Source organism: Rhinatrema bivittatum, chromosome 16 (genome assembly GCF_901001135.1).
Source record: "Rhinatrema bivittatum chromosome 16, aRhiBiv1.1, whole genome shotgun sequence".
Lineage (NCBI taxonomy): Eukaryota > Metazoa > Chordata > Amphibia > Gymnophiona > Rhinatrematidae > Rhinatrema > Rhinatrema bivittatum.
Window position 1 is genome coordinate 16,955,461 of NC_042630.1, and position 12,176 is coordinate 16,967,636.

The 12,176-nt window shown below is 53.1% G+C and overlaps 1 protein-coding gene across 4 annotated transcripts in view; it reads right to left on the bottom strand.

Annotated features, from left to right (window-relative positions):
• The window catches only part of KDM6B (lysine demethylase 6B), a 68,102-nt gene extending 62,665 nt beyond the window's left edge, over positions 1 to 5,437 (bottom strand). For all 4 annotated transcript variants that reach the window (XM_029580485.1, XM_029580484.1, XM_029580482.1 and 1 more), the window contains exon 1: positions 5,345 to 5,437. The gene's annotated coding sequence lies outside the window, so the exon portion shown is untranslated. The remainder of the gene's footprint in view (positions 1 to 5,344) is intronic.
• Between the last annotated feature and the right edge of the window lie 6,739 nt (positions 5,438 to 12,176).

A 12,176-nucleotide genomic window follows, 5' to 3' on the forward strand; every position in this document is an offset into this window, starting at 1 on the left:
CTCACAAATTTCCAGAATGGATAAACAAAATCAGGTCCCTGCTTATCACATGGTGCAGGGAATAAAGTCCGGCCCCGGGTGTTCCTATCCCTTCTATCGCTGCATCACACGGTGCAGGGAATAAAGACCAGTCCCAGGTGCTCTTATCCCTTCTATCACATAGTGCAGGGAATAAAGACCGGTCCCAGGTGCTCCTATCCTTTCTATCACATAGTGCAGGGAATAAAGACCGGTCCCAGGTGTTCCTATCCCTTCTATCGCTGCATCACATAGTGCAGGGAATAAAGACCAGTCCCAGGTGCTCTTATCCCTTCTATCACATAGTGCAAGGAATAAAGACCGGCCCCAGGTGCTCTTATCCCTTCTATCACATAGTGCAGGGAATAAAGACCGGTCCCAGGTGCTCTTATCCCTTCTATCACATAGTGCAGGGAATAAAGACCGGTCCCAGATGCTCTTATTCCTTCTATCACATAGTGCAGGGAATAAAGTCCGGCCCCGGGTGTTCCTATCCCTTCTATCGCTGCATCACACGGTGCAGGGAATAAAGACCTGTCCCAGGTGCTCTTATCCCTTCTATCACATAGTGCAGGGAATAAAGACCGGCCCCAGGTGCTCTTATCCCTTCTATCACATAGTGCAGGGAATAAAGACCGGCCCCAGGTGTTCCTATCCCTTCTATCACATAGTGCAGGGAATAAAGACCGGTCCCAGGTGCTCTTATCCCTTCTATCACATAGTGCAGGGAATAAAGACCGGCTCCAGGTGTTCCTATCCCTTCTATCACATAGTGCAGGGAATAAAGACCGGCCCCAGGTGCTCCTATCCCTTCTATCACATAGTGCAGGGAATAAAGACCGGCCCCAGGTGCTCCTATCCCTTCTATCACATAGTGCAGGGAATAAAGACCGGCCCCAGGTGCTCTTATCCCTTCTATCACATAGTGCAGGGAATAAAGACCGGCCCCAGGTGCTCTTATCCCTTCTATCACATAGTGCAGGGAATAAAGACCGGCCCCAGGTGTTCCTATCCCTTCTATCACATAGTGCAGGGAATAAAGACCGGTCCCAGGTGCTCTTATCCCTTCTATCACATAGTGCAGGGGATAAAGACCGGCCCCAGGTGCTCTTATCCCTTCTATCACATAGTGCAGGGAATAAAGACCGGCCCCAGGTGCTCTTATCCCTTCTATCACATAGTGCAGGGAATAAAGACCGGCCCCAGGTGTTCCTATCCCTTCTATCACATAGTGCAGGGAATAAAGACCGGTCCCAGGTGCTCTTATCCCTTCTATCACATAGTGCAGGGGATAAAGACCGGCCCCAGGTGCTCTTATCCCTTCTATCACATAGTGCAGGGAATAAAGACCGGTCCCAGGTGCTCCTATCCCTTCTATCACATAGTGCAGGGAATAAAGACCGGGCCCAGGTGCTCCTATCCCTTCTATCACATAGTGCAGGGAATAAAGACCGGTCCCAGGTGCTCCTATCCCTTCTATCACATAGTGCAGGGAATAAAGACCGGCCCCAGGTGCTCCTATCCCTTCTATCACATAGTGCAGGGAATAAAGACCGGTCCCAGGTGCTCTTATCCCTTCTATCACATAGTGCAGGGAATAAAGACCGGTCCCAGGTGCTCTTATCCCTTCTATCACATAGTGCAGGGAATAAAGACCGGCCCCAGGTGCTCTTATCCCTTCTATCACATAGTGCAGGGAATAAAGACCGGCCCCAGGTGTTCCTATCCCTTCTATCACATGGTGCAGGGAATAAAGACCAGTCCCAGGTGCTCTTATCCCTTCTATCACACGGTGCAGGGAATAAAGACCGGCCCCAGGTGTTCCTATCCCTTCTATCACATAGTGCAGGGAATAAAGACCGGCCCCAGGTGTTCCTATCCCTTCTATCGCTGCATCACACGGTGCAGGGAATAAAGACCGGCCCCAGGTGCTCCTATCCCTTCTATCGCTGCATCACACGGTGCAGGGAATAAAGACCGGCCCCAGGTGCTCCTATCCCTTCTATCACATAGAAGGGATAGGAAAAGCTGGGGCCGGTCTTTATTCCCTGCACTATGTGATAGAAGGGATAGGAAAAGCTGGGGCCGGTCTTTATTCCCTGCACTATCACATAGTGCAGGGAATAAAGACCGGCCCCAGGTGTTTCCTATCCCTTCTATCGCTGCATCACACGGTGCAGGGCATAAAGATCATCACCAGATGCTGTTTTCCCAAGGAAGAAATGCAGAAAGATCATCACTCTCTCTTCTAGCACTGTATCACGCAGTGCAGGCATTTCTATCCCTTCTTTCTCACTGCATCGCACTGTGCAGGGTTTAATAAAGACCACCCCAGATGTTGTTTTCCCAAGGGAAGAAATGCAGAAAGATCCCCAGGGGTGGCTGACCTGTCGGGAGGGCCTGATTCTAAACAGCTATCCTGGAAGGACTGAAGGGTTCCTCTCAGCACCCCCTCGCCCCCTCCTCACAGTGCTGCGAGATACACGAAGGCTGCCGCCACCACTGCCTCCCAGGGTCCTGGCACCGCAGACCTCCCCCGTGGTCCCTTGCCTCCCCCGTCCCCCAGCAGGAAGGAACTGCAGAGAAGGCTATTACAGAGAGGTAGGGAAAATAAAACACGACCAAGGGGAAAGGGAACAGGCATCTCTTCCCCCCTGCATGCAAGAACCGAAAGCAGAACCAGTAAAACCTGCCCCACTGACACACATCTGAGAAATGGAGGCAAGACACGCGACGAGGGGAAACGCACACCAGGGACAGAAGCCAGGAACCGGGCCGAGACGGGGGAACAAGCACTGTGCAGAGACAGCTTTCAGGCCCGGGACCCCCACCCACTGCCAGGCCCACCCTCCCCCTCCCCCAGCACCTTGCCAGAGACACCCACGGCAGGCACAGGGAGCAGCAGACAATGGAGACTACTAATCCAGCTACTCATCCCCCGCCCCCCCTCACCAAAACACAGCCCCAAAATCCAACATGGACTGAACGGCACAAAGGAAGGCCCACGCCGTGAGGGAAGCAGGCACTGCTGCCACCGCCCGGATGGTACTTGTCCTAGGCCAGGGCAACCTGTGCGAGGACGGGTGGGGGGTGGAGGGACAAGCTTGCATTGTAGCAGAGCAGGACTGAGTAGGAGCAGTGGCAGAACTGTGAGTGGGGAGAAAGAGAAGGCAGGCGTGAGATATCACGGCGGGGGGGGGGGATATGAGCTGGAAGATGCAAATTGCAGCTCGGGACACCCACGGTTCAGCGAGACACGATGGCCGCGTGGTCTCTCAGTGGGACCCTGCACACTTGTAATGGCGGCTCTGTTTACGGCTTCCTTTACATGCCGGAAGCTTCCTCAGCCAGGCACTCGCTCTCTTGGGGCAACCCCCCCCCCCCCAGCTCGTACCTTCCCCCTCCCTCTCTGGCTGCTGGGAGTCGGCGCTTCTAACCAGTTGCTGCCAAGTGTACAGAGCGTCAGCGAGCCAGCCCAGCTCTGAAATCTAATCCTCGCCACGCCTTCAGCAGCTCTGCACGGGGAAGGGTCCGGTGACTGAGGCACCAGGAGGCAAAGGAGGTCACGGAGGCCGTGACAGGGCCGGGGATCAGACCAGAGGTACGGGGAGAAGAAAAAAAAAAAAAAGGACTCCCCCCCTCCCCACAGACACACACACTCCCCCCTTTCCAAGGTCTGTGACAGAGCCGGGGATTAGAACCGAGGGGCAGGGAGAAGTCACGCACAGCAACAGTGCGGGGCCTAGCAGCTCCTTCCCACCCTGGCCTGCACCGCTCCGCCAAATTCAGCCCACGCTTGCCAAAAGGACGCTCAGCAGGCCATGCCCTTAGGCTATCAGCACCCCCCCCCCCCCTTGCACCTTCCCTGGCGCAGCCTCTCCCTGCAGATACGACTGTAACTTCTTACCCCACTGACACCACCAACTGCCCCCCCCCCCCCAATCCTAGGCCTCCCTTTCCCACCTGCGCCAGGTCTGGTCACCTGCTGGGAGGGGTGAGGGGCTCCTGGAATGCCAGGGATCAAATCCTGCCCAGTCTGCCCCCACCCCTCAATGCCCATTCACACTGTAAGCACTTTGGTGGGGGGGGGGGGGGCTTCTTGTACCCCAGTATAACCTGCTGTACTGAGCCTTGGTTCAGGATGTCAAGCTCTGCATCGAAACGTGTGGACACTCATCCTAAGGAGGCCGGCACCACAAGACCCGTTCTCAGCCTCCACCAGGCTCTCCCCCCCTCCCCCCCATTAAATTTTGCATGCAGGCTCATCTAGAGGAAAGGAATGGGTAGGGGGGGGGAGTGGGACTGAAAATCTAATTTACCCCTTCCCTCCCCCCCCCCCCCCACAGAGACAGGTGAGAAGGGGAAGTCAAGACCCTGTCCCTACCCGCCAACTCCCATCACCAATACAGGCTCAGCTGCACCAATACAGGGGGTGGATTACCAGAAAGAGGGAGAGAAACTTTGGGGGTAACTCAGGAGTCAGTTTCCCGACTTTAAACACCTCCTCATGTAAGCCCCACCAATTAGAGGGGGACAAAAATCCTTCCCCCTTCACAGTCCTTAATGCCCCCCACAGCTGGATCTCTCCCCTTCCCCTTATGTTGGTTCAATTAAAAAAAAATAATAAATACTTTCCCCATAGCCCCTTCAGCCTCCCTCCCACCCCCAGCCCTTTACCTCCTCCCTCCTCCAGAAACAAGGCCAACCCACCTCAATGCCCTTTAAACCCTCCAGCTCCCAAAGAGGGAGAGCCCAGCTGGCAAGTGGCCCCTTCCCACCCCCTAGCCCAGTGGCCACCAGCCAAGCTTCTCAGTTAGCTCTGGCGATATCCAAGGTTAAAGTTTAAATATTCAAAATCCACAAAGCAGGACTCAAAAGAACATTACCATGCCCCATTCGCTTCAGCTTCTGAAAGACTCCCAAGCAAGAGAAAAACGAACAGCAAACGAAATTCTGTCCCAATCCTCGGCAAGGATCAGCTTCCAGGAAGACAACCCCCATCTCCCGCACCCTCCCCCTCCCCACAATAGAGCAGGGGGAATACTTGGAATACTTAAAATTAAAGTGCCACCAGAAGGACCAATAAAGGAAGAGAAAGAAGCAAACATGTAGGATAAGATTAAAAATATGTAAAATCTGAAGCTAAGAATCAAAGGAAAGAGGCAGACATGAAAGAAAACACAGAAAATTAAAAGCCCATTTCTGTTTAAAGGACAGAGAGAGAGAGAGAGAGAGAGAGGACCCCCCCCCCTAAAAAACATCAACATCCCCTCAAGCCCCTCCACCGGGTAGTAGCGGCCGTTACAAAAATAAGAGGCTCCATTACCTTCATGCTGGGCAAATGCAAGCCGATATTCCTAGAATGGAAATTTTATTTTCCTTATTTTAATGTTTTTCCTGTTTTGACTTCAGTGTAAGTCCCCATGATTTGTGTGTCCAAAAAAAAAAAAAAAAAATTAAAAATTAAATTTATTATTATTCTGTCCTCCTCCACACACCCCCCCCCCCAAAAAAAAATAAAATAAAAATTTCCCTATCTAGAGAAAAGCCTGCAGCTTTGTTTTGTGGCTGCTGCTATGAGCCCTCTTCTGTCTCACACACACACACACACTCTCTCTCTCTCTCAGTCTCTAGTTAAACAAAGAAAGGAAGGGATGCAAGAGCCCCTCCCCCTCCCCAAAGCATAGACACCCCCCCCCCTCCCTCCTCCTCCCCCAGCCTCGATCCTGTAGGCCAGCCCTAACACTCACACCCCTCCTTCCTGCATCATCCCTGGGTCCTAGGCACACACCCTGCGCTCTCCTATCCTGGTGGCAGAAGTCTGAAGCCTTAAAAAGCCTGGAGGTGCTAGGACAATCACAATACAATGGGCATGGGGGGGGGGGGGGAGAATGAAAATACCAGGGGAGACTGTCGCAAAATGTAGAGAAAGAGAGAGAGAGAGAGCCAGGGGCGAAACGGTGGAGACTGTAAACAGTCTCTGCTGCGAGCAGAGGATTCTTTCAGGGACAGGAAAAGCCTCATCTTCTGGGGGCTACTCTCTGCGTGGACCAGGGCCACTTATCCGTGGGCAAAAGGGGGCAGCCACGCCGGGCCCCCTCTGCAGAACAGGGGGCCCTCGTGCAGGGCCCCCCTGGACTTGGGATTTTAGATGGAATTGCTTGCCTCTCCAAAATCCAAGCTCAAGTTACAATCCAGATACAGTAGGTGGGTACCTTCCCCAGAGAGCTTACAATCTTAAGTTTTTACCTAAGGCAATGGGAGTGAAATGATTTGCCCAAGTGGCATTCGTGGAAGAAGCAGGACCTGAAGCCTTGCTTTCCTGGTTCGCAGCCCACTCCACGAGGACGACGACGACGCTGCGAGGAAAAAAAAACACAACATGGCTCCATACTAATCCCCGATCCAATGGCGAGTATTCAAGTGTCCCGGAGGAAGACCCCCCTCAGCCAGTCCTGCTGTTTGAAGTTTCCGTACCCAAGAGAATCGTGGGAACTGTAGTTCCGTCTTCCCTTTGAGGTTGGCATCATGGCTCCCAGAATGCTCTGAGCTGGCCAGAGAGTCTCCCACGCTCCACCAGGACACCCGAGGCGGCAGAAACTTTACTTCTTAGTAAAGATTAAAAAAAAATAAATAAGGCACAGTCTGAACAGCCCCCACCCACCCAAACCTCACCAGCCCCTTTTCCCATGGCTTCTCTGAATACCCCCGACTCCCCTCGCCTCTAATTAAGCACAGCTGCGGACACTTAACTGTTAATTAGCAGCCTCCCAGCACATTCCGGAACTTGGCTAGGCTGCTGATACAGCAAAGGCACCCTGCATCCTCCCCACCCCAGGGAGATCTGAGCAGACCAGATGGGGGCAGTTTCAAAGGGCCTGGATGGTAGGGGGGGAGTCACTTTAATGGGTCATATTTTATTTATAGCTATGCTACACTCCAAGCTCAAGGGCAACGTGGAAGCCGGCAAAAGTCTCCTTCCCAGAATCGGTATTCAGCTGTCCGTGCTGTATTCATGCTTTTCATGCATCAACGAGACAACAGCATGGGGCTCAGAGGAAGATCTACTCTTCAGCTGTCCGTGCTGTATGCTCGTCTCGCATGCCTACAGGGAGCTCTGATGCAGACCTGCTCTTCAGCTGTCCGTGCTGTATTCATGCTTTGGTATCAGTGTGATGCCTGTGTTGGGGGGGGGGGGGGAGAGAACACCACAGCACCCTTGATTCATTAAAAAAAAAAAAAAAAAAGGTTTGGTCTGGCTTTGGTGCTGACCTCCGTGGGACACACTGAATAGACCAGCGTGAGAGGCAGAGTGGAAGCGGGCTGGTTCCCCAAACAGCAGGAAAGATATAAACTACCTGCAGGTCGAGTCTCCTGGCCTGGTGCCATGCAGGCAGCCACTTCTGGGGTGCCGGGCCTGGCAGAAGATATCTGCTGTTAGGTGTGCGGCCCAGCGACTCAAAGGAGAGGAGAATCAGGGAATTGGTTCTGAAAGCAGGAGGATGAAAACCAGTTGAGCCCCGAGTGGCAAGGTGTGCCTTGTGCCTCTTATTGTGTAAGAGTGTTCAACCACTTGCCAGGCTGGGTGTGGTTCTTACGCAACAGGGCAACAACTCAGCCATTATCCTGCCCGTGAAGCATGCTTGGGTTACACACAACCTCAAGGATTTTGTGTTTGTATTTTGCTTTAAAAAAAAATAAATATATGGAGTGGGCAGGGTAGGAAGGGAGCCGGATAATTAAAGGGAGAGAGGCAGTAATACAGAAACTGGATTGTCCCTGCCTGCACCTTAGCCAGGCAGAGGTGGGCTTCCAACATAAGACCCCCCACTCATTTTATATAAGGCAACCAGATAAACCGGCCAGAAGCCACCAGAAAGTTCCCCCCCCCCCCGACAGCCTATCACACCCACTCCACTCCGCCACGTGTATGGCCCTCACCCTGCCAGCTGCCCTCTCACCCTCACCTCCAAACCCCATCCACAGAAGCTCCAGATGTTTGCATCATGAGAAGGTTTGTTGTACAGGGGGTAGGGTGCGCAGGGGGACAGGGGTTGTAATTTGTCATAGTATCTGGGCGTCTGTCTCTCTCTTTCCTCTCAGAGGGTCTGTCCCTTGCTCGCTCTCTAACAGGCCGATGCTATACCGGGTGTTGCAGCGCACAGTTTAACCCGTGACTGGAAGTGCGTCCTTTTCCCTCCCCGATGCAAAAAACGGGGGGAGTCCCAAACGCGCGCGTAGGTAATAGCGCTCATCGCATGCAAATGCACGTTGGCGCGGCTATAATCGATCCCGCCTCCATGCAAAAAAATAAATAAGATGTGCACCAGAGGCGTACATTTTTACTCTCAAAATTTAAGCGCCAGCTCTGGAGCTAGCGTTACGTCTTGTTCGTGGCAATATTAAGCGGAGGAACCAAAAAAATAAGCAGATAAATAAAATAAGTGTGCCGGCGGTCAGGTTAAACGGACGCTCGTAAAATTGAGCGTCCGCTTTCCTAAGTGGCTGACGGCCACCTCTCCCGGGCGCCCCCGCTTGCTGAGGCGGCGCTGGGGACGTGCAATTTCCCCCGCGCGCCTTTCTACCGCGGCAGCCCATTTGCATTTAGCCCTGGGCGTCCCGGAAAGGTGGACGGACGCTCAGCGATGAGCGCCCCCTTTCGCACGCGCAGATATCGCATCCGCCCGCGAGGCTGTCTTGAGGCCCCGTCTCCGATGCAGAGTAAGGAAACTCTCTTGCTAAAAAGTCAGCACGAAGGGGGTTTAACACTGAAAGAACAGTAGTAATAATAAACGATATAAAACCCAGGCAACTGCCAGGATTGCCTCTCTTCATTTCACAGTTCTGGCCTGGTCACAGGATGCGACATATTTTGCGGCCGTTTCTCCTGCTCATTCTTTTTGTGGGAAGTCTCTGGATTCTGCTCGGCCCAGGAGGAATTGCATTTCTGTTTCTCTTCCTCCGGTGCTGCGCTGCAGGCGGTGGGGTCCCCCGTTCACGCTTTGGCCGCACGCTTCTCTTTCTAAAATGCGCAGTCCCCTTATTCTGAATCAGGCGAGGCTCTGTGCCTTCTGCAGGTGGGACTGAGGGGAAGGATTCTGCCAGTGTGGGTATCCACAGCAGTCTGAGTTCTTGTGGTTTCCAGTCGGGAGGTCGTCTCTCTCTCTCTCTCTCTCTCCGGCTGTCTGGAGGTAAGAGCCACTCTGTCATCTGTCTCATGGGGCGCATCTTTCGGGTTCTGGCTGCCTGGGGTGTGACTGACACCCTTACTGGCTGTCTCTCCCCCTCTCTCTAATTTATCTTAGGTGTGTGTGTGTGAATCTCTGGCAGTGTCCCTGTCTTATGTGCCTCTCTGACTGGCTCCTCTTTCTCCCTGGCTGCAAGGGCTTTAGTGCGGAGATAAAAGTTAATTCCATGTAGTCACTTCTAACTCCACTCAAACAAAATATTTACACCAGCCGGTGACCTGAACCAGCTCCACAGGGAGCGCAGCAGCTCGGGTGCATCCGATAGGCACTCCTGTGTGTGTGTGTGTGAGAGATGCAGACACGCTCAAAAGGCAAAACAAACCTGAGCCCACACACACGGGCAGCCCTCAAACCCGACACACGACACAGCACCCCCAAAACAGGCAAGCCCTGCCACACACTCACAGGCACAGAAACCTTTACAGTGCCAGAGCCCTAACACAGGCCCCGGCCTGGGCCCAGGGACCCTCGATACAGGATGAGGCCTGGACATAAGCCCTTACGTCAACCCGCCCAGCCCAAAGAGCCCCACACAGCAGCCGTCTGCTTCCTTCCGCCCTCCCTTCCCCTCCTCTCTCCACCCACTCGCTGGAGCCCCCCCTCCCTTTCGCTTTCCTCCCCGAGTTGAAACAAGGACAGGCTGAGCAGACATTATATAACTCCAAATTAGGAGCAGGACTGAGAAAGCTCCTCCCTATCAGCATCTCATTTATTCTAAAGGGGGAGTTAACCCGCCCACCACCCCTCCCCATCTGCAAGGGGGGGGGGGGGAGAACAAACTGTCCTGCAGCAATAAAGTTTCTAAGGATTGAACAGAGAAAGGATGCAAGGCTAGAGGGGAGGGAGGGAACCTTTAAAACGTGTCCAAGACCCCCAGCTACTGACCAGAGGTTCGTAGACCCTCCCAACTTCCTGACACCTAGCCCTCCAGTCTCTTCTCTGCCCCTCCCCACCCTCCTCCCCTTCTCTTTCTGTCCCTTCCCCTCCCCATCTCTCCTTAATAAAAACAGATATATCCAATGAGCTGGGATTCTTTTACAATTTCACCTCATCCTACCCCCCCTTACCAGGTTTTCTTAAGACGACGCATCGTCTTGGCAACCGGTTCCTAGAAGCCTTGGAAACGGTTGCCCAGTTGGGTCACCACGGCAACTGGTTCCTACCATGCACCAAAAAACGGGACGAGGAAGGAAGGGATGGGAACCGGGCCAGCACGCAACCTCCCTCCCCCTCCCCCCCCCATTAAACCAACGTCCAGGGACAGAAACCGGGCCAAGCAGAGGAGGTGGATGCAGCAGCGGCGGCAGCAACAGCACAAGGACCAGTCACAGGCCAGGAGATGCAAAGCAAGGCCCGTCCCCCACAATGACATCACTGCGCGACCAGCGCAATGTACCAGCCTCCCACCTGGAGGAAAAAGGGCAGGTCTCCCTTAATATTCACACACACACACATCCACCTGGGGAAAGGACAGGTCTCCTTAAATATTCACACACACACACACACTTCCACCTGGGGAAGGGCAGGTCTCCTTAAATATTCACACACACACACACACTTCCACCTGGGGAAAGGACAGGTCTCCTTAAATATTCACACACACACTTCCACCTGGGGAAAGGACAGGTCTCCTTTAATATTCACACACACGCTTCCACCTGGGGAAAGGACAGGTCTCCTTAAATATTCACACACACACACACACACTTCCACCTGGGGAAAGGACAGGTCTCCTTAAATATTCACACACACACACACACACGCTTCCACCTGGGGAAAGGACAGGTCTCCTTAAATATTCACACACACACACACACACACCTCCACCTGGGGAAAGGGCAGGTCTCCTTAAATATTCACACACACACACACACACACTTCCACCTGGGGAAAGGAGGTCTCCTTAAATATTCACACACACGCTTCCACCTGGGGAAAGGGCAGGTCTCCTTAAATATTCACACACACACACACGCTTCCACCTGGGGAAAGGACAGGTCTCCTTAAATATTCACACACACACGCTTCCACCTGGGGAAAGGACAGGTCTCCTTAAATATTCACACACACGCTTCCACCTGGGGAAAGGACAGGTCTCCTTAAATATTCACACACACGCTTCCACCTGGGGAAAGGACAGGTCTCCTTAAATATTCACACACACACACCACTTCCACCTGGGGAAAGGACAGGTCTCCTTAAATATTCACACACACGCTTCCACCTGGGGAAAGGACAGGTCTCCTTAAATATTCACACACACACACACACACGCTTCCACCTGGGGAAAGGGCAGGTCTCCTTAAATATTCACACACACGCTTCCACCTGGGGAAGGGCAGGTCTCCTTAAATATTCACACACACACACACACACACACGCTTCCACCTGGGGAAAGGGCAGGTCTCCTTAAATATTCACACACACACACACACACACACACACACACGCTTCCACCTGGGGAAAGGGCAGGTCTCCTTAAATATTCACACACACACACTTCCACCTGGGGAAAGGGCAGGTCTCCTTAAATATTCACACACACACTTCCACCTGGGGAAAGGGCAGGTCTCCTTAAATATTCACACACACACACACACACACACACACACACACACGCTTCCACCTGGGGAAAGGGCAGGTCTCCTTAAATATTCACACACACACACACACACACACACGCTTCCACCTGGGGAAAGGACAGGTCTCCTTAAATATTCACACACACACACACATCCACCTGGGGAAAGGGCAGGTCTCCTTAAATATTCACACACACACACACACACTTCCACCTGGGGAAAGGGCAGGTCTCCTTAAATATTCACACACACACACACACACACTTCCACCTGGGGAAAGGGCAGGTCTCCTTAAATATTCACACACACACACACACACACACTTCCA